The 23,627-nt window shown below is 44.6% G+C and overlaps 1 protein-coding gene across 5 annotated transcripts in view; it reads left to right on the top strand.

Annotated features, from left to right (window-relative positions):
* SORBS1 (sorbin and SH3 domain containing 1) overlaps positions 1 to 23,627 on the top strand; it is a 289,445-nt gene that overhangs the window by 21,936 nt on the left and 243,882 nt on the right. Inside the window, exon 1 of one of the 5 annotated variants that reach the window (XM_054034657.1) lies at positions 18,546 to 18,564. The exons of 3 other annotated variants lie outside the window; for them this stretch is intronic. The gene's annotated coding sequence lies outside the window, so the exon portion shown is untranslated. Of the gene's footprint in view, positions 1 to 18,545; positions 18,565 to 23,627 lie in introns of those variants that run through there. One more of the 5 variants, XM_054034662.1, reaches the window with a different exon arrangement.

Here is a 23,627-nt window from a genome sequence, read left to right as displayed (position 1 = left end):
TCTTGGAGTTTAGTCATGGCTCAGGACCCCATGGCACTGAGTGCTGTACACACCCAGAACACAGAGATGATCCTTGCCCCAACAAGCTGACAATCTAAGTATAAAACAAGAGACAATAGGTGGGAACAGCCAGCAAGGGAGGCCAAGGAAACAGAAAATATTGTTCAGTTTGATGGGCAGGGCTTTGGAGCTGTGCTCCGGCTCTGCTCCAGCTCCAGGCAAAAACCTGCAGCTCCGGAGTTGCTCCGCGCTCCAGCTCCAAAGCCCTGCTTTAACACACTAATTTCCTTCCATCTGACTCCCAAATAGTAACTGTCACTGCCTCTTTCCTTCCTGCATACCAGGAAGCAGGTCTAGGTTTGAACATTACATTTCTATTGATTAAAACCTGTCACTTATTATGCAAATCTCACGATAATCACTTTCTGTAATTTAATGTTGATTCCAAAACTTAATTTTTGAGTCTAAGAATAGCATTTATGAGCTAAATGCAGAGCAATTCACTTCACACTAGGGGTTCCAAGCTGTCACCATCATAAACATTCGGAATGTGTATTCCTTCTCTCCCCCTCCAAATGAATTAAACAAAATGGGCAATTGGTTTATTGTTCTTTGAGGGGGCTTTGAAGAAAAGACAAAAAATAGGGCTGTGCTCTTCTTGTGTGCATGTGTTTTTACTACTGTATAAGAAAGGCTTGAATGTTTTCCCCCATCCCAAGCTTTTTCCTGACTTTTTTTGTTCACATTAGAAATGTGTGTCTAGTCTACTGTGTTTTTTTTTTTTTTTTTTTTTTTTTTTCCCCCTTCTATGGATGACTGTGGATCTGTTAGAATTCTCTCAGGGCTATAATGCAAGTGAAAGCTGATTAATTAACAGAGGAAGTGATGAAGTTTTTACTCAGATTGTTTAAAGGACTTTAAAAACCAAAACCAAACCAAACACCCCCTCCCCCACCCCTGCAAAAACCCAAATATCCTCCCCCACCAATAAACCAAGCAGCTCTTTAACTCAAACACGTGAATCAGCAGTTGGGAGAAAAGCTGTTGTTTATAAAGGGAGTAGGTTGTTGAATTTTAAAGGGCTGACTAACCACATTCTACAGCCGAGACCTCCAAGTGAAGGAACCCGGAGTGGACATTAGTGATAGTTTAAAGATAAAGAACAAGCAGGAGAGAGCATCACACACATTTGTTGTTTTCTGTTTAAAAACCTTTATTTAAAGGTCACCTTTTAAGTGTTTATTTTATCAATGAAAAAGTCAGTACTAGGTACAGGAGGATGATGAGCAAATATTGCTTGTGTCGCTGAAAATCAGCAGAGGGTGATGGAAAATGTCTTTTTATATTACTGGGTTGTAAAAACAAACCAAGTATCCATTGCATTCTACCAGTGAGAGTCTGTGATCAGACTAAAACAACAAGGAGTCTGGTGGCATTTTAAAGACTAACAGATTTATTTGGGCATAAGCTTTCGTGGGTAAAAACCTCACTTCTTCAGATGCATAGGTAGATACAGACTATTACGGCTACCCCCTGATACTTGTGATCAGACTGCATCTCTATGCTGAAGTCATGTTGTTCTGTTTGCAGGCTCTGTTTCATTGAAAATGGATTAGTTGAGGAGCCTCCCTTTGTTTTCTTGGGGGGGTGGGGAATAGCTGTTATTCTGTTTTCAGGGAGTGGTTCTATTATTTTTTGTTTTAAAATCAGGTCATAGTTATGCCACACTGGCTTGCTTGATAAAGCTGACTTTGCTAAAGGTCCGGTTTGTGTGCATCACAAGGCTGAAGTGGGTGGGAGCGGCAGGGACTCTGCTTGACTGATGCTAAATGGCAATAACAAACAGACTTGTTGTCCTTTGCTAGGCAACAAGACAAGTCATTGACTCTCACCCCTTCCTTCAGTTCCAGGCATTAAACAAGTTCTAGACTTCTGCTTTTCTGTTACTAACTTCTGTTCATCACTTAGGACAACACTTTCAAACTTAGGCCTCTAATTTAAATGATTTGCTTTTCAGAGAAGCATAGAACAGCTGAGATGTTTTTTCTTAAGTGTGTACAAATCTATCTGACCCCTTTTCTCTGGAATCTTGTGGTATCATGGGTTTCTTGTGAGTTTTCTATGAGCCAGGTTGGGAATACTATAGTGCTAAAATATCCCCCGTACGTTATGTGACAAGTGAATTCTGTAATGAGCAATGAGAATTTCCGGGGTTTGTTTAAATACTGTAATGAACTGTCTGGGAGTGTATGTATACCATACTCTAAGTAGGGTGACCATATTTTTCCCAAAGGGACACCGCAGTGGCCAGCCGAAGGCCCCCATTTCCCCCCACCCACACGTGGGACCAGTTCACGACCCCCCGCCACCCCCCCGCACAGGTGCTACAGGCCTGCATAGGTGCCACCAACACGCACATAGCTATTATTGAGTCTCCCTTAACTCAATGGTAAGGATCTGTGCTTTTGGAGGAAGAGAATCTGCTTTCTAGCCTCACTGTTGCAGAGAAATTCCAAGTGGCCAAGGTACAGCAAAATGACATTAGTGAAGTCCTGGATAGCTATGGATTTGTTAGTGTTGTAATCTAGAAATTCTGTGCACATTACATAGTGTCACTGCCACAACATGCCCTGTTCTCCGTGCACTTTTTTTGGGCCCTGAAATACTAGGAGAGAAGCCTGTCTCATGATGTTTTCCTGATTTCATTTTGAGTCCCAACCAGGAAGAAGAAAAGGAGAATGCAAAATATGACAGCAAAAAGTTAACTGAACTTTTTTCAGCCTCAACCTTTCCCCTCTCCCTTGACCAAAAGAGAGTCAAGGCTCAGTTTGAATTCTTTTAGGAGATGGACCAAGGAGGTGGTCCAAGATGGAACTGGGGCTAGAGTTTCCATTTGGATTTGACTAATTTGATTTCAATGGATTTTGGCCATAAAAGAGCCAGAAAATAGACCCCTTTTAACTTTGGGATTGTATCCAGAGATCTGAATCAGAATTTCACCTCCATGAAATCCAAAAGAGCTTGGATTGGAGGAATCTGGATTTGATCAGTCTTCAATTCTTTATGCCGAACCATTCTTCCACCTATACATATTTTTTGCCGTGTGTGTTTGTGTATGTATGTGTGTGATATGAGGCTCTTCAGGACATCAGTGTTCAGAGCACAAACTGCAAAGACTCATGAGACCATAATCTCTGGTGATGTAAATTACCACAAGCCCTCTGAAATCAATGGAGCTGTGTCATCTTACACAAGTACAGAGATGCAGAAAATCCAGTCCCAGCTATTTATTTATAACCAAAACATGCAATATAAACACAAAACAAAAGGAAAGGAAAATACAGGCACAAACAATACATCCCCTCACTAGACCCTTGCTGTAGGGCAGCGGTTCTCAAACTGTGGGTCGGGACCCCAAAATGGGTCACAACCCCAGGGCCAGTGTTAGACTGCTGTGGCCCAGGCTGAAGCCAAAGCCCAAGCCCCACCACCCAAGGCTGAAGCAAAAGCTTGAGGGCTTCAGCCCAGTGTGGTGGAGCTCAGGCTTCATCCCCTCTGCCCCTCCCCTGCCCAGGTCGTGTGGCAATTTTTGGTGTCAGAAGGGGGTCATGGTGCAATGAAGTTTGAGAATTGCAGCTGTAGTGCATGCACATCCTTCCTTAATCATTGCTGGTGAAGTACTGCTTTATACCTTGGAGAAGAATTCCATTATGCCCTATTCTTAAAAGGGTACATCCTCCTTCCCAGTAAGAGCTTGCACAGTGTGTGTGTGTGTGTGTGTGTGTGTGTGTGTGGATTAGTTGTCCTCCTTATTGTGAAGGTCATCATCAAGCTGAATTTCTATTTGGAATAATCATTATTACCATGGTTTCTCCTGGGAATGAAACAGCTACCCATTTCCTCTCAAGGAGAGCTTGAAACATATTCTGTGGTTTGTAAATCCTGCTTTGAGATGTTTCAGTGTAAGACCTCCTAAATCAGGTTTTCCTGAGCAATTTCAGTGCTCAGAACCCCAGCAGATGGCCCATGTTCTGATACTTGGACAGAGTTTACAGTTCACAGTTTGTCCCTTTAAATGTTCAGGTGCAAGTTCAGATAAGGCAGCATCAAGCTACTGTGAAAGGGCTGCATGGAATGTGGCTATGACAGATGCAGTTCCAACAGCCTCATCTTGGTAGTCATGCTGCTGAATATGTAATTAAAGCTTGGTAATACAGCTTTGTGATGCTCACCAGAGAAGTAGTGTTGTGTTTAAATTCTCAGATTACATAACCCAATGAGCCACTCATATGTTTAATTGAGATTAGAAGTAGCTAGATGATCATAGTGCCCCCTACACCTTATACCTCTCTACTCAAATCTCTTGTCCTGCCTTTTCAGTGTCCAGGCTAGAAATTAAATGGAATGGCTTGTTTGCTGTACAGGGCATAATTTAAAAAAAATATCAGAAACCCTGTCTCACCTTGTCATCTTTCTCCTTCCATCTGGGTAGGGTGAGTGTGATCAATGAAGTGCTCTATGGCAGTACAAAAACCACCCTCAAATTCTTCTGTTTTTAATATGGGGAAAATCCCAGGGGTGTATCTGATCTCAAAATCCCTGGATCAAGCTTTGTGGGTGCTTTTCAGGATCTGGTTCTGAGGTCTGCATACCACTCATGTGCTGAATCATAAACCTGGATCAGAATGTCCTGAAGTTAGATGTATGGAGTTTGGAAATTCAGATCTGAATTGCATGACTTGGACCCAATATATTAGAGAACTGTAAATCCATTCCTTTTTTTGCGCATTATTAATTTCAGATTGTTATTCAGATATTTAAAATTATATACTAGGTACCTAGAATCCTTATTAAATGACTTGTCTTCTCTCCCACTCTTTGATTTCCTTGAGGGATCAAATTGGAATTTAAAACATTGAATTGTGAGGAACCACAGTTACTTTCATGACATTATGATGTCCTAGCTTCAGGATTATTGTTTCACTGCAAGAAAGGCTGAAGTAGGAGGTGCAATCTTGCAATGTATATGATCAATTAGGAGGACTTGCAGTGTTTCTTTCTTGGAAGTGTCTAGCCCTGCTGGCTGCAGAGGAAAGCTTGAAAATGTGACTGCTAAAAGCTCAGTGCCCAGAAGGCAAATAAAAAAATCTCTAAATATATTATTTGTAAAAATCTCTTGAGTTTTAAGCCAGTCATATGATTTTTGAACACTTGGGAGTTGGCTTATTTTTCAAAGGTGGGCATCTTAAAAAAGACATTCAAATTCTGCATTGGGATGCTTAAATTACACTTTGTCATAGAAGACAGACACACAGGCAAATAGTGTCAGATTCAAGTTCCTCAAAGTAAATTGAAACACTCCCATTGATTTCCGTGGTCTTTGGATCTGGCCCATATATCATGTACTGATCTAAATGTCCTGTTGAGATGCCCATGTTTGAAAATTTGGCCATTAAGTGTTTTCAATAATAGCAAATGGAACAAAAAAAGGTGCTCACCAAGTCACCTCCTGTATAAACAATTCCCCATTCCATCCCCAAATGATCTGCATGAATGAACCTCTAAAATATTTTAGGTTGTGTCCTTTAGTCCACAGATTGCTAGTGAAAATTGCTCATGTTCCTGTAATTCTCCGCTCTCTTCAATTTCATTATGTTGTTACATAGGATACAGATGTTAGTTTCATGTTACTTTGCCTTTTACTCTAAGGAAATAGAGAAAATGATATTCTCTAAACTCAGGCCTTCCATTTCCCCTGACCTCATGTCTATCCTGACTAAGCAGATAATCATCTGCTGATTTTTCTTTTTCCCTCTTGCTTTGTATTGCTGGATTTTTGTCCTTCATGCTCTTATTCTGATGTATCTCTGAGATGAGGTTATTGGTGAGCTGCTCTTGTAATGTATTTCTACACTTGCACTGTGTAAGAATTGGCATAAAGCGTACACATGGTTCGTATCAGATGTATGTTATATTGCTCAGTAGCAGGTGAGGTGCAGCTCATGATCTCAATTTCGTGATGCACAATAACAGAGAGCATGGCCCAATATTTAAAGATGGCAGTTGGAGACAGGCTTCTAGCTTCTTTTCTCAGCTCTGTTGCTGACTGTGTTACCTTGAACAAGTAGCTTTATTTCTCTGCCACATATTTTATTAGCAGTAGGTGATGCACCAAGCAGGAAGACTTGTAGAAAACAACTTTATTATATGGGCCGAGAGGCCAATGTTACGTGTTGATGTTCTACTCTTTGTCTAGCAACAACCCAGCCGTGAATCGCATTCTTGAGCCCCTGGTTCCTTACCAACATGAATTCCCCATGAAACCTGATCCTCATTCTCTAATTCCACCCATCATACTACAGCATAGTTCCCATTCTACAGATGGATAAACAAAAACATCTTACTTCCCTCACAAAGCTGGTATGAAACCTGCTTTGGTAAATGTTTGTAATATTCCTTACGACTCTTAGCTGAAAGGTGCTACAATAGCACCAATGACCATGATAAAATAGAATTTACTCATGTTCTAGACTAGAGGAATGAGTGCTGGATTAGGAATCAAGATCTCCTGGTTTCTAATCCTGGTGCTAGTAACTAATTATGACTACATTTTCCACTGATTCTTTGGTGCCTCAGTTTCTGGGTCAGATTCTTTCAGAGGGATTTAGCACCCATAGCAACTTTTAATTTCAGTTAGAGTTGTAATCTCCGACTTCTGAAAATCAAGCCCAAGTTAGGCAACCAGAAATGGAGGTGGCAAAAATCAGTAGGTGCTTTTGAAAATTGTGGCCATAGTGTACATTTCTGGATAAATAATTTACTTAACCTCCTTTTCCATTTCTTTATCTGTAAAATCGGTGTGATTATATGTAACCTAAAGGGGGTTGTGAGGTTTAAATTGAAATTGCACTATTCTTTGGGCATGTAAAGGATGCTAAAGGTTCTTATTCTGAAATTCAGATTCTGAGTTTTTGATTTAAAAGCAGAGGGATACAAACAAATATTTCAAAGAGTATCTGTCTACATCTAATGTCCTGTATTATAAGAGTTTTGTATAGCTAAATGTTTATTGGGATGGGTGAGGGAGGGTATCTGGCACCAAGTAATTTGTTTGAACAAAGAAAGGGAAAGCTTTTACACTGTGTTCTAATTAGTCAATCAAATTTTGTGTTCACTTTTACTGGGTCTGGCATTGTTTGGTGGAATCTAAAATAGGTTATGAATGTATTTGTCAGGAAAGATAAATCTGTAAGAACTGTTGCATTCAATACATTTCCTTTTTAAGTAGAAACAATATAAAGAGCTTAATTCAGCACTGAATAAATCTCACTTTTGTTGCACTGATTGTATAAAATCCTGGGCTGCTCTACTATGTGTTTGCCTCACACTGTTTATATTACCTAAAATGTCATTCCAGAACAGAGCTTGGCGTAGGACTGCAGTGAAAGCCATTTCATTCCATGTATGGACCTGATCTCCCAAAGCTATTTTAGTGGGCAGCTAGAAAGTATTCCTTTGTGAGCTGTCATTTTGTTTGTGTTGATGTGTGTTAGATAGTTTGATGGGGTGGCTATGTTCCTCTGAAATGCTGTGCTGTGCACTTTCCAGGAAGGGGCAGGGCAAGTTGTGGTTTTCATTTTGTTTTGTTAAAACCATATCTTGACATTCTGACCCCGTTAGTTTAGGTCGTGGTAAAATTGTCTAAACCCTTCTGCGTTTTGAAGTGGGATCCATTTAAAAACTCAAAGGGCCAGATTCCCTAGTGGCTGTTAATCAGCACTGATGACAATAGAGCTATAGCCATTTTACACCAGTTGAGGATGTAGTTCCAACATTCACAATTCAATCTTCGGAAACTGGGGTTTCTCCCTGTACTCAGCACAAGATTGTAAACTGGTGGAGAGCATCAGCTGGTTCACCAATGGAAAGAAAAGACCTTCCATCAGCAAGTTTCTTCCTCAAGGTTTTAGTCTTAGGGCTAAATTATGGCATTTAGCCACATTCCTCAAATAGGGGAAGACACGCTGCCCCAGGAGGAGCCTGCCTGAGACACAATATCCCCTGCAGCTGCTCCCTGAAGGGTGAGGAAGGGGTACACATGCACCAAACAGTAGGTTGGGTACAGTGCTCTTGTAACCTACACGCCTCCTGGGTGTGGTGTTCTGTCCCATCTAGTGACACTGAGACCAGAGAGAGAGAGAAATTAGAGAGAAATTAATGAGTCTGCTACAGCCTTAGCTAATAGCTACATGGCTTTTAGCTCATGCAGTAGAGGCTCGTGCATTTAACTCCAGAGGTCCCAGGTTTGATCCTGACTGTGGTCTGTTGGTGTTACACTCTCCCTTATGATTTTTAGAGAAAATTGGTTAAAATGAAGAAAAATAAAGTTTATATAATCAGGAACAGTATCAAGCACCTCCTCTGCAAATACATAGCCTGGATATATCCCAGCCATGTGCTAGCTCCTCATTTTCTCGTTCTGTTGTAGCTAGCTAGTAGCTGTTCTTACATGGTTGCCTGCCTCCCCCAAGATTCTAATGAGGTCTTTCTTGTGTTCTGGAGGATTTTCCTTTTGTAGCAAGAGGGCAGTTCTGCCTATCTGCCCATTCAGCTCTTGGCTGCTTTGTTGAGGCTACCAACTGGTACCAACCATGATGATGGACTTGTGAGTTTTGGAGACTTAGGACCAGATTTTCAAAGGTATATGGGGGCCTAAAGATGCATCTGGACACCTAATGGGATTTCAAAAGCCCTAAGCAGGTTGGGCACCCAACTCCCCTTGTAAATCCCACTAGGTGCCTAAATACCTCTGGTAAATGTGACCCATAGATGCTAGGAGTTGAACTGAAAGCACTAATATAGTACCCAGAGACCATGCAACAGCTGTTAGTGGTTTTCAGTGCCTTAGGAACTGAGCTAGATTCAAACTGTTGGTGTGGGGATGAAAGACTGGGTATTTGTTACTAAGCCCCTCATCCTTCCAGCATATCCTGAGTTACTTACTTCATTGTTGTGACTGTAGGATGTTAAAGAAGACCATGTATCTTAAAGCTGGGGTTGGAGTAAGCATGGGTGCCACCAAAACACATTCAAGGAGTGAACCATGCACTGGCCCATTTCTCAAAATATCTGGGCTGCGTTCTCACATCAGGGCACACCTACTCCCTGCTGAGAAAATAGGGGTTTAGAAGGGATATCAGAAGATGTTAGGGCCACCTCCATTTCTCCCTTTTGAATGCAGCATCTTTTTCAGTGAATTTAGTGCTGGTACAGCAATAATTTTGATATCTAGGTCGATGTTCATTGGGTCAATCAGACACATTCATTTGTCCCCACAAATGAATTACTTTTACCCATCAGATAGTCTTGTCTGTTTATTTCTAGTCTGATTTCAAATGGCCAAGTGAATGTGCTTCCCCTACAGCCCTTGAAAAACATTTTTATTGCCTAATAGATCTAGTCAAATCTAGAATTCATTGGGCAGTGCAGGACACTATTCTAGTGCACATGAAAATGGGGGAGAGCCGGCATGACCATCATTAACGCATTCATACTAGGAAGAAGCAAGATCATGCTAGCGTATTAATGTATCCCTCTCTGGTGCATCAGTCACATATGGAAGTTTATGGGCCTGGTCCGTTAAGCAATAGAGGCTTATGCTTTTAGAGATAAGTCCCAGGTTCAGTTCCTGCAGATGGCCCAGTCAGGGCACTGTTACACTTGAAGAAAGAGGTGGATAATCGCCAATGGCAAAATAGAAAACCTGTTACACACTTCCACCTTAATTGAATTGGCTCGTTAGCACTGACCCCCCTTTCCCCCCACACACTTGGTAAGGCAATTCCCATCTTTTCATATGCTGTGTATTTATACCTCCCTACTGTATGTTCCACTCCATACATCTGATGAAGTGGGTTTAACCCACGAAAGCTTATGCCCAAATAAATTTGTTAGTCTCTAAGGTGCCACAAGGACTCCTCATTGTTTTTGCTGTTACACAGTGACGTTGACAGAAACCCATAAGCCTATGTTATGCTAATGACACCTCCAATTTCCTGCAATATTCTGCCTCCAAAAAGTAGTTTGAAAAATGAAGGCAAATTTCTTTGGCTGGGATTTCCAAAGGTGCCTAATGCAGTTGGACACCCACCTCTCATGGGTTTTCAGTGGATGTTGGGCACCTATATCTCTCAGCGTCCTTTGAAAAAATCTCAGCCTTGATCTCCTCATTGGGAAAACTCAAGAGCTCTTTTCTTGTAATGCTATGTATGGAAAAAACAAAGCAAGCCTCTTCAGTACAGCAGTTGCAAAAGGCTTTGTAAACACAGCTGGGAAAATGTGATTGTATATGTATTGATAATAACAATTCATCTCCTTTTAAAAAATATCAAAACTGAAGAGTGAGCTGTAAAATGGAAGCTTTTAGATCCCTTCTAAAGTATTCTATTGTAGCTTCCTGAATGCATACGCCTCCTTCTTTTGATACAATAGGCACTTTGGTTTTGCCCTGGGTTGCATACCAAATACAGTTAGTCAATGAATATTTAATTTCTATTAAGGCAGGGACACTGTTACATAAAGAAAATGCTTTGTGTATGGAAGGCCTCATCTTGCACCAGTATTGCATTGTAATAACCCCACTGATATCAGTTGAATTACTCCTGATTTAAATCAGTAATTCCAAGGGCAGAATTAGCCCTCAAAACCTCAATATTTCTGATAGTTTATACTCTAACATGAGGAACCACAACAGATGTTTCTGTAAGTGTAGCCCAAGAGGTTGCATTGTTCTAAAAAGCAAACTCACTGTCTCTGTATAGGTTAGGTTTGCCAGGTGCCCAGTTTTCGACTGGGACGCCTGGTCGAAAAGGGACCCTGGCGGCTCCAGTCAGCACCGCCAACTGGGCCGTTAAAAGTCCGGTCAGCGGTGCTGCAGGTCTAAGGCAGTCTAGTCCCTATCTGTCCTGCCACCGCGCTGCACCCTAGAAGCAGCCAGCAGGTCCGGCTCCTAGGCGTGGGGGACCTGCTGCCTCATAGACTCATAGACTTTAAGGTCAGAAGGGACCATTATGATCATCTGGTCTGACCCCCTGCATGCTGCAGGCCGCAAGACCCTTCCCTGGACTCTGCCGTTGAAGTCCCCAATCCTGTGTTTTAGTGACTTCAATTGGCTGAGACCCTCCTGCTAGTGATCCCTGCCCCATGCTGCGGAGGAAGGCGAAAAACCTCCAGAGGCTGAGCCAATCTACCCTGGAGGAAAATTCCTTCCCGACCCCAAATATGGCGATCAGTAATACCCCGAGCATGTAGGCAAGAGTCTCTAGCCTGACCCTTGTTGGCCATTATGCTATTTACGTACCATTGCTTGGTTTTCCTTGGCTACTATGTTTTACCATTAAACCATTCCCTCCATAAACTTATCTAACTTAATCTTAAAACCAGACAGGTCCGTCGCCCCCACCGTTTCCCTCGGAAGGTCGTTCCAATATTTCACCCCTCTGACGGTCAGAAACCTTCGTCTAATTTCAAGCCTGAACTTCCCCACGGCCAGTTTATATCCATTCGTTCTCGTGTCCACATTAGTACTAAGCTGGAATAATTCCTCTCCCTCCCTTGTATTAATCCCTCTAATATATTTGAAGAGAGCAATCATATCCCCCCTCAGCCTTCGTTTTGTCAGACTAAACAACCCAAGCTCCTCTAATCTCTTTTCATACGACAGGTTTTCCATTCCTCTGATCATCTTAGTCGCCCTTCTCTGCACCCGTTCCAGTTTGAGTTCATCTTTTTTAAACATGGGAGACCAGAACTGCACACAGTACTCCAAATGAGGTCTCACCAGCGCCTTATACAACGGAAGCAGGACCTCCTTATCCCTACTAGATATACCTCGCCTAATACATCCCAAGACCGCATTGGCTTTTTTCACCGCCACGTCACATTGTCGACTCATAGTCATCCTGCGGTCCACAAGGACCCCTAGGTCCTTCTCCTCTTCCGTTACTTCTAACCAATGCGTCCCCATCTTGTAACTAAAATTGTTATTAGTCATCCCCAAGTGCATCACCTTACACTTTTCACTATTAAATTTCATCCTATTTCTGATACTCCAATTCACAAGCTCATTCAAGTCTCCCTGCAGAATATCCCTATCCTCCTCTGAATTTGCAACTCCTCCCACCTTCGTATCATCCGCAAACTTTATCAGCCCACTCTTGCAATCGGTTCCGAGGTCAGTTATAAATAGATTAAATAAAATGGGTCCCAAAACCGAACCTTGAGGCACTCCACTAGTAACCTCCCTCCAACCCGACAATTCACCCTTTAATACGACCCGCTGCATTCTCCCCATTAACCAATTCCTTATCCACCTCTCGATTTTCATATCGATCCCCATGTTTTCCAGTTTAACCAATAATTCCTCATGGGGTACAGTATCAAATGCTTTACTGAAATCCAGGTATATTAGGTCCACCGCATTTCCCTTATCTAATAAGTCCGTTACTTTCTCAAAGAAGGAGATCAGATTCGTTTGGCACGATCTGCCCTTCGTAAAACCATGCTGTAATTTATCGCAATTGCCATTAACCTCAAGGTCCTCAACTAGTTTCTCTTTCAGAATCTTCTCCAGCACCTTGCACACTACAGATGTTAAACTAACAGGCCTGTAGTTACCCGGATCACTTTTTTTCCCTTTCTTGAAAATAGGAACCACGTTGGCTATTCTCCAGTCTAACGGGACCACCCCCGAGTTTACAGATTCATTAAATATAATCGCTAATGGGCCTGCTATTTCCCACGCCAATTCCTTCAATATTCTCGGATGAAGATCGTCCGGTCCTCCCGACTTAGTCCCATTAAGGCGTTCAAGTTTTGTTTCTACCTCGGATGCGGTAATCCCCCATCCTGTATGCCCCTCTGTAACGGTGCTAGTATCCCTAATACCTTCATTGGCCTCATTAAACACCGATGCAAAATATTCATTGAGATATTGCGCCAGGCCTGGATTATCTTTAATCTCCTCTCCGGCTATAGTCTTCAGCGGTCCCACTTCTTCTTTCTTTGCTTTCTTCCTATTTATATGGCTGTAAAACCTTTTACTATTGCTTTTAATTCCCTTCGCTAGGTCCAACTCTACACGGCCTTTGGCCTTTCACACTCTATCTCTACATTCTCACTCTATCTCTACATTGAGAGCACTGGCTCTGCACTCCCATTGGCCGGTTCCTGGGGGGGGGGGGGGGCAGTGCCTGTGGCCGACAGCAGTACATAGTCTCCTGGCCCCTCCCACCTAGGAGCCAGATCTGCTGGCTGCTTCTGGGACACAGCACAAAGCCAGGACAGGCAGGGAGCCTGCCTTAATACCGCTGCGCCTCAGATCGGGAGCTGTCCAAGGTAAGCCTGCCCCCCCCCAAACCTGAGCCCCAATCCCCTGCCCCAGCCCTGAGCCCCCCCCAAACCTGGAGCCCCCTCCTGCACCCCAAACTGCTCATTCCCAGCCCCACCCCAGAGCCTGAAAGCCTAGTCAGAGCCCTCAACCCCTTGCACCCCACACCCTGCCCCAGCCCAAAGCCCCCTCTCACTCCCTGAACCCCTCATCCCTGGCCCCAGCCCAGAGCCCATATCCCCTCCCACACCCCAACCCCCTGCGCCAGCCCAGAGCCCCCTCCTGCACTCCAAATCCCTCAGCCGCAGCCTGGAGCCCCCTCCTGCACCCCTGGCCCCACCCCAGAGCCTGTACCCCCTCCCACATCCCAACCCCCCCGCCTCATCCTGGAGCCCCCTCCTGCACTGCAAATGCCTCATCCCCAGCCCAAACCCAGAACCTGCACCCCCAGCCAGAGCCCCCTCCTGTACCCTGAACCCCCCATTTCTGGACCCTCCCTGGAGCCCTCTCCCCCAGTTCTGTCACCACACATAATAAATAATAATACAGTAGTCAGGAAAGGGGCTAATTACACTGGTCTACAATTTTTGAGAAGTCGTCTGCTTCAGAGATAAAATGTGCTATTTATTATGTATTTTGATGTGCTGAATTCAAATATGACAATTAAAACAACTGGCTACTGTTTCTAAGATATTTAAGTTTTTACATTTTATGTCTATGTATATTGTGTAGATAGTAGAGTTTTAATCATAAATTGTAAACCTAGGTCTTTTCATGTGTTTATGGTTGCTTTACATGATCATATTTCTCCTGTCCTGTTTATGTAACACTTTAAAAATCAGCAAAAGGGTTCTATAAATAACATTTATTATGAAACAAAAGGCAAAAAACTATTATGTACAAAGTTTAGTCCTATTCAGTGTCTACTCAGCGCTTCTTGGCTTGTCTCTTGTATTCATTAAATGGAGCATCTCTTGTCACTGTCCAGCAATAGTCTGCAAGCATTGATGGGCTCCATTTGCCCTGATAGCGTTTCTCCATTGTTGCAATGTCCTCGTGAAATCACTCGCCGTGCTTGTCGCTCACTGCTCCGCAGTTTGGTGGAAAAAAATCTAGATGAGAGTGCAAAAAATGTATCTTTAGTGACATGTTGCAACCAAGGCTTTTGTATGCCTTGAGGAGGTTTTCCACCAACAACCTGTAGTTGTCTGCCTTGTTGTTTCCGAGAAAATTTATTGCCACTAACTGGAAGGCTTTCCATACCGTCTTTTCCTTGCCACGCGGTGCATGGTCAAATGCATCATCTCGAAGAAGTTCACAAATCTGAGGACCAACAAAGACACCTTCCTTTATCTTAGCTTCACTTAACCTTGGAAATTTTCCATGGAGGTACTTGAAAGCTGCTTGTGTTTTGTCAATGGCCTTGACAAAGTTCTTCATCAGACCCAGCTTGATGTGTAAGGGTGGTAACAAAATCTTCCTTGATTCAACAAGTGGTGGATGCTGCATCTGAAGAAGTGAGGTTCTTACCCACGAAAGCTTATGCTCCCAGTACTTCTGTTAGTCTCAAAGGTGCCACAGGACCCTCTGTTGCCTTTTCCTCCCAGGCTCCAATGACTGTCGGAGTGGCCAATCTTTCTTGATGTAATGGGAATCTCTTGCACGACTATCCCATTCGCAGAGAAAACAGCAGTACTTTGTGTATCCAGTCTGCAGACCAAGCAAGAGAGCAACAACCTTCAAATAGCCACAAAGCTGCCACTGATGTTGGTCATAGTTTATGCACCTCAAAAGTTGTTTCATGTTGTCATAGGTTTCCTTCATATGGACTGCATGACCAACTGGAATTGATGGCAAAACATTGCCATTCTGCAGTAAAACAGCTTTAAGACTCGTCTTCGATGAATCCATGAACAGTCTCCACTCATCTGGATCGTGAATGATGTTGAGGGCTGCCATCACACCATCGATTGTTGTTGCAGGCTACAAGATCACCTTCCATGAAGAATGGGACAAGAACCTTTTGACGGTCACAGAACATGGAAACCCTAACATCACCTGCCAAGAGATTCCACTGCTGTATTCTGGAGCCCAACAGCTCTGCCTTACTCTTGGGTAGTTCCAAATCCCTGACAAGGTCATTCAGCTCCCCTTCTGTTATGAGGTGTGGTTCAGAGGAGGGGGATGGGAGAAAATGTGGGTCCTGTGACATTGATGGTTCAGGACCAGAAGTTTCATCCTCTTCCTCTTCCTCGACTGACTCAAGTGAGAATGATTCTGGTGCATCAGGAGCCGGCAGTCCTTCTCCGTGGGGTACTGGGCATATAGCTGATGGAATGTTTGGATAATGCACAGTCCACTTTTTCTTCTTTGACACACCTTTCCCAACTGGAGGCACCATGCAGAAGTAACAATTGCTGGTAGGATCTGTTGGCTCTCTCCAAATCATTGGCACTGCAAAAGACCTAGATTTCCTTTTCCTGTTCAACCACTGGCGAAGATTTGTTGCACAAGTGTTGCAGCATATGTGTGGGGCCCACCTCTTGTCCTGATCTCCAATTCTGCAGCCAAAATAAAGGTGATAAGCTTTCTTAACCATAGTGGTTATACTGCGCTTTTGTGATGCAAAAGTCACTTCACCACAAACATGGCAGAAGTTATCTGCACTGTTCACACAAGTACGAGGCATCTCTCCTCACTTTGGCTAAACAGAAATGTGTCCCTTTGCAAAATCAAACACTGACAAATAAGAGAGCACGACACTGTATGATTTCTAGAGCTGATATAGGGCAATTTGTTCAGCAGGGTGATGTAAACTTCGTTATGATTGTTATTCATATGACGTCTAGGAATAACATGATGCAATTCATATCGTATATGACGCAATACCAGCTTCAGATTGCATCATTCATTGTTTTGCCTAAAAAGCAAGTACTGTCCAAACCCAGTCATAGATTTATTCATAGATCCAGTCAAAGATGTATTTTAGTCATTTCTGGTTTAAATTGAGATTCCCTTCCCTTTAGAACTCACTTATCCTCCTCCATTCCCAAGTCAAGGGTCGTATATACTGACCCAATATCATATCTTGAAAACTAGAGCCAATCAACAATTTTAAGCATCATTTTCGTTCTCAGTGACCCAGAATTAGTAAAGTTTGACTACATTTATTTCAGAAGCATTTTGGCTGTAGAGCAGTGTTAGAGGCTCATTAAAGCAGGGATATAAAGAGAAACCAAACATTAGAATGTCTGGAAATTAAGTTGATATATCCAGCCTCCTTCCCCACTGCTCTGATCCATTGCAACCAAAAGTGAATTAAGGTTAAATAGAACCCAGAGCCATCAAAACTGAGTCCGTGGCAAGATTTCTCCCTCCCAAATGGCCTCATCTTCCATCCACTTTTGGTTCCTCAATGTGCCTCCGGTTGGCTGTGCCCTGTGCAGATGCCTACTGCTGACTCCCTGCTTAGTCTAGGACATCTGCTTGCATGAGGGTGTGGACCCTGCCTTAATCCACTTCTCATTGCAACCCAAACCGTAGCAATGAATGGGACTTTAAGAGTTCACATGAACAAAGTGTTTTGATATGAGACATTGCAACCTGAGAATAGAGCAACATGGTGTTGTGTGACTTTATTAGCTCATGCCTAGGATGCAGTGATCTGTCCTTTCGATAACATGCTTGGAATGCCCTAAAATATTGTGTTTGTGTTTGTCATCTGTGCCTACTGGAAAGAGCTAAAATGGTGCACGCACAGTAACAATCAGTCAATAATAATTCACTGTGAAGGGTTTACTCTTCAAACATGAGCTAAAAAGATTTGTGAGGAAATCAACAATGAAAAGAAATACAGAGTGCAAAATTGCTTTTTGCACCAGCTGCTTTGTGGTGTGTTTCTCTTTCCAGAGGATGCTTTTTGTAGCTCTCTTTCCAGAGCGATGAACAAAACTGTAAGAGAAGAGGCCGAAATCTTGATCAGATACTTCAATGTGTGCTCTGGAACATTAGATGCTGTGTGTCATGGAAAAATTTGTTTTTTGTTTTTGTTTTTAAAAATAATCACGGTGAAGAAGATCTATGGCTATTATTCTTTGCTTAGTTTCAAGAACAAGATTCAGACTCTGGGAATAGTGTTTGACTTGTTATCTTGGAGTTTTAAGTTTTCAAGCTTTACTGCTTAGTGCTAAATCAAAGGAAAATAGTGCAAGTTTCTCAGTAGCTACAGAAGCTTTCAGATTTCCTTCCAAGGCTTCTTCCAGGTCATTCAGCTTTTCCACTCCTTGACTTATAACAATAAAATGATAAACTGTCTTAACTTGAGCTTGGATCTTGACATGAAGCAGTAGGGGCAGCAATGTTATATGGCTTGAGTTTCCACATGGCTAGTTTTTATGGCTGCAGTTCCCTGTAGTCAGGAAAGACAGTTGAAACTCATTTTTTAAACTGCTTTATTAAATAAAAATAAACGGCCCTGTGTTTTTTAAAACACAACTACCCATAGTTTGTTTTTTAATTTATTTTATTTTTCTACTTAAAAATAGGTTTGTATGGTATGGGCCAAGGATCAGAGGTCAAATTCAGGCCTTCCAATGGAGCTTGCACCTGTGTATAACCTGCCTGAATTTGGCCTACTGTCTTTGAATAGTTGTGAAAGCTGGGCAATTTTCTCTTGAATGCTACATTTTCTATTGGCTTGTCAGCCGATTAGCCCCCACGGAGTGCTCCCTAAACCCGTTCCATCAGAACCAAGTCTCAGTAAAAGTTAACAGTGCAGAATTTCCTCCGTATATGAAGTGGGGACTGAACCAAATGAACTTGGCTAGTGCTTCAATATGTCTGTGCACATCTCTCTCCTCCCTCATCGCTCTGTCACACTGTATCAAGGAGGTCACTAAAGAGATGGTCTGTCTAGTTCCTGCACTGGCAGGCAGGGCCAGTACAAGGATATTTTGTGCCCTAGGCAAAACTTCCACCTTGCGCTTCCCTCCCCCCCTCCTTTCCCCCGGAGCATGTATGTAGCAAGCTATATCCATAGATCTCAAATGCTTTACAAAAGCAAGAAAGTTTCATTATACTTGTGTTACAGATGGGGTAACTGAGGCACAGAGCCACCCTGACTTGCCCAAGATGACACAGTAAGTCAGTGGCAGAACCCAGGTTGTACTCATTCACAGGTCTGTACCCTTTCCACTGAATCCTACTGCCTGCTTCCCTCCTGGGTACAGTGTTGGGAAGAGGGAGGTGAGCTGCTACTTTTTTCCCTTGGTGTCTCCACTGCAGCAATGGGACTGTTGCCGGGTTATTTGATGAGCAGGCCCTGTCTCTCTCCTCTGCCCCAAAGCATTTATAACAGAATTAATCTGGAGACAGGTGCAGTCTGTCCTTCAGGCCTGACCCAAAGGCCAATGGAAGTTTTGGATCCGTGTCTTGGTCACTCGGCAAAGCCGCAGACAGGGCCGGCTCTGGCTTTTTTGCCGCCCCAGGCAAAAAAGCCGCCGGCCGCCCCCCCCCCCCCCCCATGGGGGGGGAGGGCGGCCGGCGCCCCGGGGGGAGGGCAGCAAACCCCGGCGGGGGCTCCGCTCTACCCCCGGGGGGAGGGCGGCGAGCCCGGCCGTGGCCCCGCTCTCCCCGGGGGCTGGAGTGCCGCGCAGCCCCCCTCCAGGTGCCGCCCCAAGCACAAGCTTGGTGGGCTAGTGCCTGGAGCTGGCCCTGGCCGCAGATGTCCTAACCTCTCCCCCCCACGTCAGCCCCCCTTCCCCACCGCCCTCTGCCTGTCAGGCTCCCCAGTGCACCGGGACCTGCCCCCACGACCTGACACCATGTGGAAGGCAGTGCCTGGCTGGGCCCCGTCTTGTCCTGATCACCCCTCCACGTGGCCTGGCCCCGGCCAATGGGTGGCTGCAGCCAGGCGCCGGGGGATGTGAGCAGCTGGGCCCCCGCCCCGCTTCACCGGCTGCTCCGGGCTCCCCTCCATAGGCCCCAGGCGGAGCTCGCCCGGCTCAGGCTCATGTCCCCGAAGGTGCGGGCGGCAGTGCGGCCTGCAGGTCGGGCCGGGAGTCTGCACGCGACCAACTCCAACAGGCCATGTGGCCCTGCCCCCGGGGCAGACTGAACCACTGCGACCTCTAGCAGGGAATACAGGGCTGCACTTTCTGTCCCCTCCCAGTTGGAGAGATGGTATCTCCCACAGAGCCCTGCACTCAGCTGGTTGCTGCTCTTTGGGCACCGCTTTTTGGTGCCTCCAAATCTTGGCGTCCTAGGCGGCCACCTAGTGGTTACACCGGCCCTGCTGGCAGGAGCTGTAGCTGAATGGTTCTCCTTCTAAATGAGTTAAAAGCAGATCCACTAAAGACTGGGGACCACCTCTTTTGCTGGTGTAGATCTTCACAGCTCCACTGCAGGCAGGATAGGGTTGCCAGGTGTCCGGTTTTCGACCAGAACGCCTGGTTGAAAAGGGACCCTGGTGGCTCCGGTCAGCACCGCCAACCGGGCCGTTAAAAGTCTGGTCAGCAGTGCTGCAAGGCTAAGGCAAGTTAACTGCCTGTCCTGGCTCTGCGCTGCTCCCCGAAAGCAGCCAGTAGATCTGGCTCCTAGGAGGGGGCGGCCACAGGGCTCTGTGTGCTGTCCCCACCCCAAGCACTGGCTCCACACGCCCATTGGCCGGGAACCAGGGACAGTGGGAGCTGGGGTGGGGTGGGGGAGCAGTGCCTGCAAGTGAAAGCAGTGTGCAGAGCCCTGTGGCCCCCCTCGCCTAGGAGCCAGATTTACTGGCCGCTTCTGGGGTGCAGCGCAGAGCCAGGATGGCAGGGAGCCTGTCTTAGCCCTGCTACACGGCTGACCGGGAACTGCCCAAGGTAAGCCCATGCCCTAACCTTGAGCCCCTGCCCCAGCCCTGAGCTTCCACCAAACCCGGAGCCTCTTCCTGCAACACAAACCCCTCATCCCCACCACCCGCCCAGAGCCTGCACCCCCCAGTCCAGAGCTCTCACCCCCTTCCTGACACCAAAGTCCCTGCCCCAGCCTGGAGCCCCCTCCCGCACCCTGAACCCCTCATTTCTGGCCCCACCCTGGAGCCCACACCCCCAGTTAGAGCCCTCACCCCCTCCCAACCCCCCAGCCCAGTGAAAGTGGGTGAGGTTGGGGGAGAGTAAGCCACTGAGGGAGGAGGAATGTAGTGAGCAGGGGTGGGGCCTTGGGGAAGGGATGGGGCTAGGGTGTTTGGTTTTGTGTGATTAGAAAGTTGGCAGCCTGAGGCAGGAGAGCTATGCTAGTTTACACCAGCTGAGAATCTGGCTCTGCCCTTCTCGTTTATTGGATGCATCTTAGAGACAGGGAGGGACCCATCGAGCAGATTGCCAGTTTGAATTGCTCCCTCTCCATACATGCTCCCTCCACAGCTTGGCGTCTGGAAAGATCCTTTATTCAAGCCTTTGGTTAGGAATGATCAATAAATAGTGGATAAAGCAGGAGTCAGCAACCTTTCAGAAGCGGTGTGCCGAATTTTAATTTATTCACTCTAATTTAAGCTTTTGCGTGCCAATAATACATTTTAAAGTTTTTAGAAGGTCTCTTTCTATAATATATAACTAAACTATTGTATGTAAAGTAAATAAGGTTTTTAAAGTGTTTAAGAAGCTTCATTTAAAATTAAATTAAAATGCAGAGGCCCCCGGACCGGTGGCCAGGACCCGGGCAGTGTGAGTGCCACTGAAAATCAGCTCTCGTGCCGCTTTCGGCACCCGTGCCATAGGTTGCCGACCCCTGGGCTAAAGCATCAATATAAACAAACTGCTTTTGTCATACTGGCCATGCCTCAGATGAACTGGACAGAATAATAATTTGTTGTTTGTATTATAGCACTACCCAGAGGCCCTGATCTAGGATCAAGGCCCCATTCTGCTAGTTGCTAGACATATATAAAATAGCAAGACAGTATCTGCTCCAAAGAGCTTACAATCTAACCAGGTGTTGCTATGCAAATGCATTTTGTCTGCTGGCGAAGGAAAATGTCTTGACTTATCTGTCTAGCCAAGGGGTGGAATGAGGAAATGTAAACTTGGGAGAAAGCGGAAAACATTTTCACTTAGGTCTGGTCCACACTAACCCCCCACTTCGAACTAAGATACGTAGCTGAAGTCGAAGTACCTTAGTTCGAACGTACCGCGGGTCCAGACGTGACAGGCAGGCTCCCCCGTCGACTCCGTGTACTCCTCTCGTGGAGCAGGAGTACCGGCGTCGACAGCGAGCACTTCCGGGATCGATTTATCGCGTATAGACAAGATGCGATAAATCGAACCCAGAAGATCAATTGCTTACCGCCGGACCCGGAGGTAAGTATAGACGTACCCTTGGTTTTAGACAAAGCTTGTAGCTTTTCTTAGTGACACAGACTAGTAATTTACATATTCTCTTAGATTTGGGTGATAATTGTTATTAAATCTTAGTTTATCAATTTTTGGCTGAGAAACATCTTTCAAATTGTTTAGTCTGATTTCATTTGACATCCACATCATGAATCCAAGCCTAGCAACTTTCACCTTATACAGTGCTGTTTTTAACATGATACATGTTGAATCAGTTCAGTAGCACTGACTTGGCAGTGGACTTTTGAGATACCGTGGATTGGAATAGAAAACTGGTCTGTTTCCTTAAGTTTTCACTCTTGCATCTTGGCTCAACCTGTAGTACATTTTGAGCATTCATGTTACAATGTGTGCAGAGCACTAATAGGAATAAAATAAAGGGGATTTTGAGCTATTAGCAGCCCTTTTGCATTTTACAGTATTGTTCAATTTCCCAGTGCAGGAAGGAAATTTAAACACAGTAGGTTTGTTTGACTTGGGCATGTGATGATTACATAGGTGTCTAAGAAAGTATTCTAACCATTCTTGGGTTGGAGTTTTCCGAAGAAATATAAGGTAATTAGTGCAACTGTATGCATTGCACCGAATACTGCAGTGAAATATCAATGAAATTTTTCACATGAGGCTGATTTAAACCATATTGCGCCAGATTCAGTGGCAGTTAGGTGCCTAAATATCTCTGGGGATCTGGCCATTGAAACTAATGGAAATCCCCCCCTCCATTGACCTAAGATAGCTTTTTGTATCTCACCCCTAGCTTACGAAATGCTGTAAACAATTAAGGAAAATATTTCTTTAGATCGGAAGAAAATGGAATGTCCTGTGTGGTTAGGGAAAGTGCATAAGTGCTGGTCATTTAATTATAGGTATATCTCCATATATTATAATATAACATATCTCCTAGAACTGGAAGGGACCCTGAAAGGTCATTGAGTCCAGCACCTGCCTTCACTAGCAGGACCAAGTACTGATTTTGCCCCAGATCCCTAAGTGGCCCCCTCAAGGATTGAACTCACAACCCTGGGTTTAGCAGGCCAATGCTCATATATGGTTCAAAATATCTTTTTTTTGAGTGGTTTCTTCCTTTTTTGCCAAAATCTCACATGCACTAGTGCAATTCAAGGAAAGTGAAATTATATCAATTTAGTAAATCCATCTTCTAGTAGAAAATTCACTGTCCTCCTAACACAGCTGAGGCTTTTTTTTTCTTTAGCATTATAGCTGGGCTGGTTGTGGTTTAAATCCTATGGACACATTTAAGCCCTTTTACTCCAGTGTTACTCCAGAACAATAAAGGTTGCCTTTATTCAGCTGGTCCCCAAACAAACCATAGCAATGTTCTAGCTCCGATGGTCTTTTGCCAAACAAAACCTGGACTAACTGTTTAAAAAAACATGCAAAATCTCAGATCCACTCACCAAGAGTGAGTGTCCCCACCATTTGCCTGCACCCAAGAAGTGACAAAATGAAGAATCTGAAAGTCTAATCGCTTTTATTGTTAAAGAATATGGAACCTATTTAAAAGCTGAATAATGGTAGCTCACATTAAAGTGCACTACTAATTGGTGGCACCAACTTAAGCTGGTTGGAAAAATTCCAACTGGAGCTCAGAGCTCCAGTATGAAACTGCAGAAAAACCTGAGTCTCTGGATTAAGTTTACAAGTGTGAGCAACAAGGGTGATGTCATAGTGGGAGTCTGCTATAGACCACCAGACCAGGGGGATGAGGTGGATGAGGCTTTCTTCAGGCAACTAACAGAAGTTACTAGATCACAGGCCCTGGTTCTCATGGGGGACTTCAATCACCCCGATATCTGCTGGGAGAGCAATACAGCAGTGCACAGACAATCCAGGAAGTTTTTGGAAAGTGTAGG

This window comes from Malaclemys terrapin, chromosome 7, assembly GCF_027887155.1.
Source record: "Malaclemys terrapin pileata isolate rMalTer1 chromosome 7, rMalTer1.hap1, whole genome shotgun sequence".
Lineage (NCBI taxonomy): Eukaryota > Metazoa > Chordata > Testudines > Emydidae > Malaclemys > Malaclemys terrapin.
The sequence above is the reverse complement of the archived record's forward strand: the minus strand, read 5'-3'. Positions and strand labels throughout refer to the sequence as shown.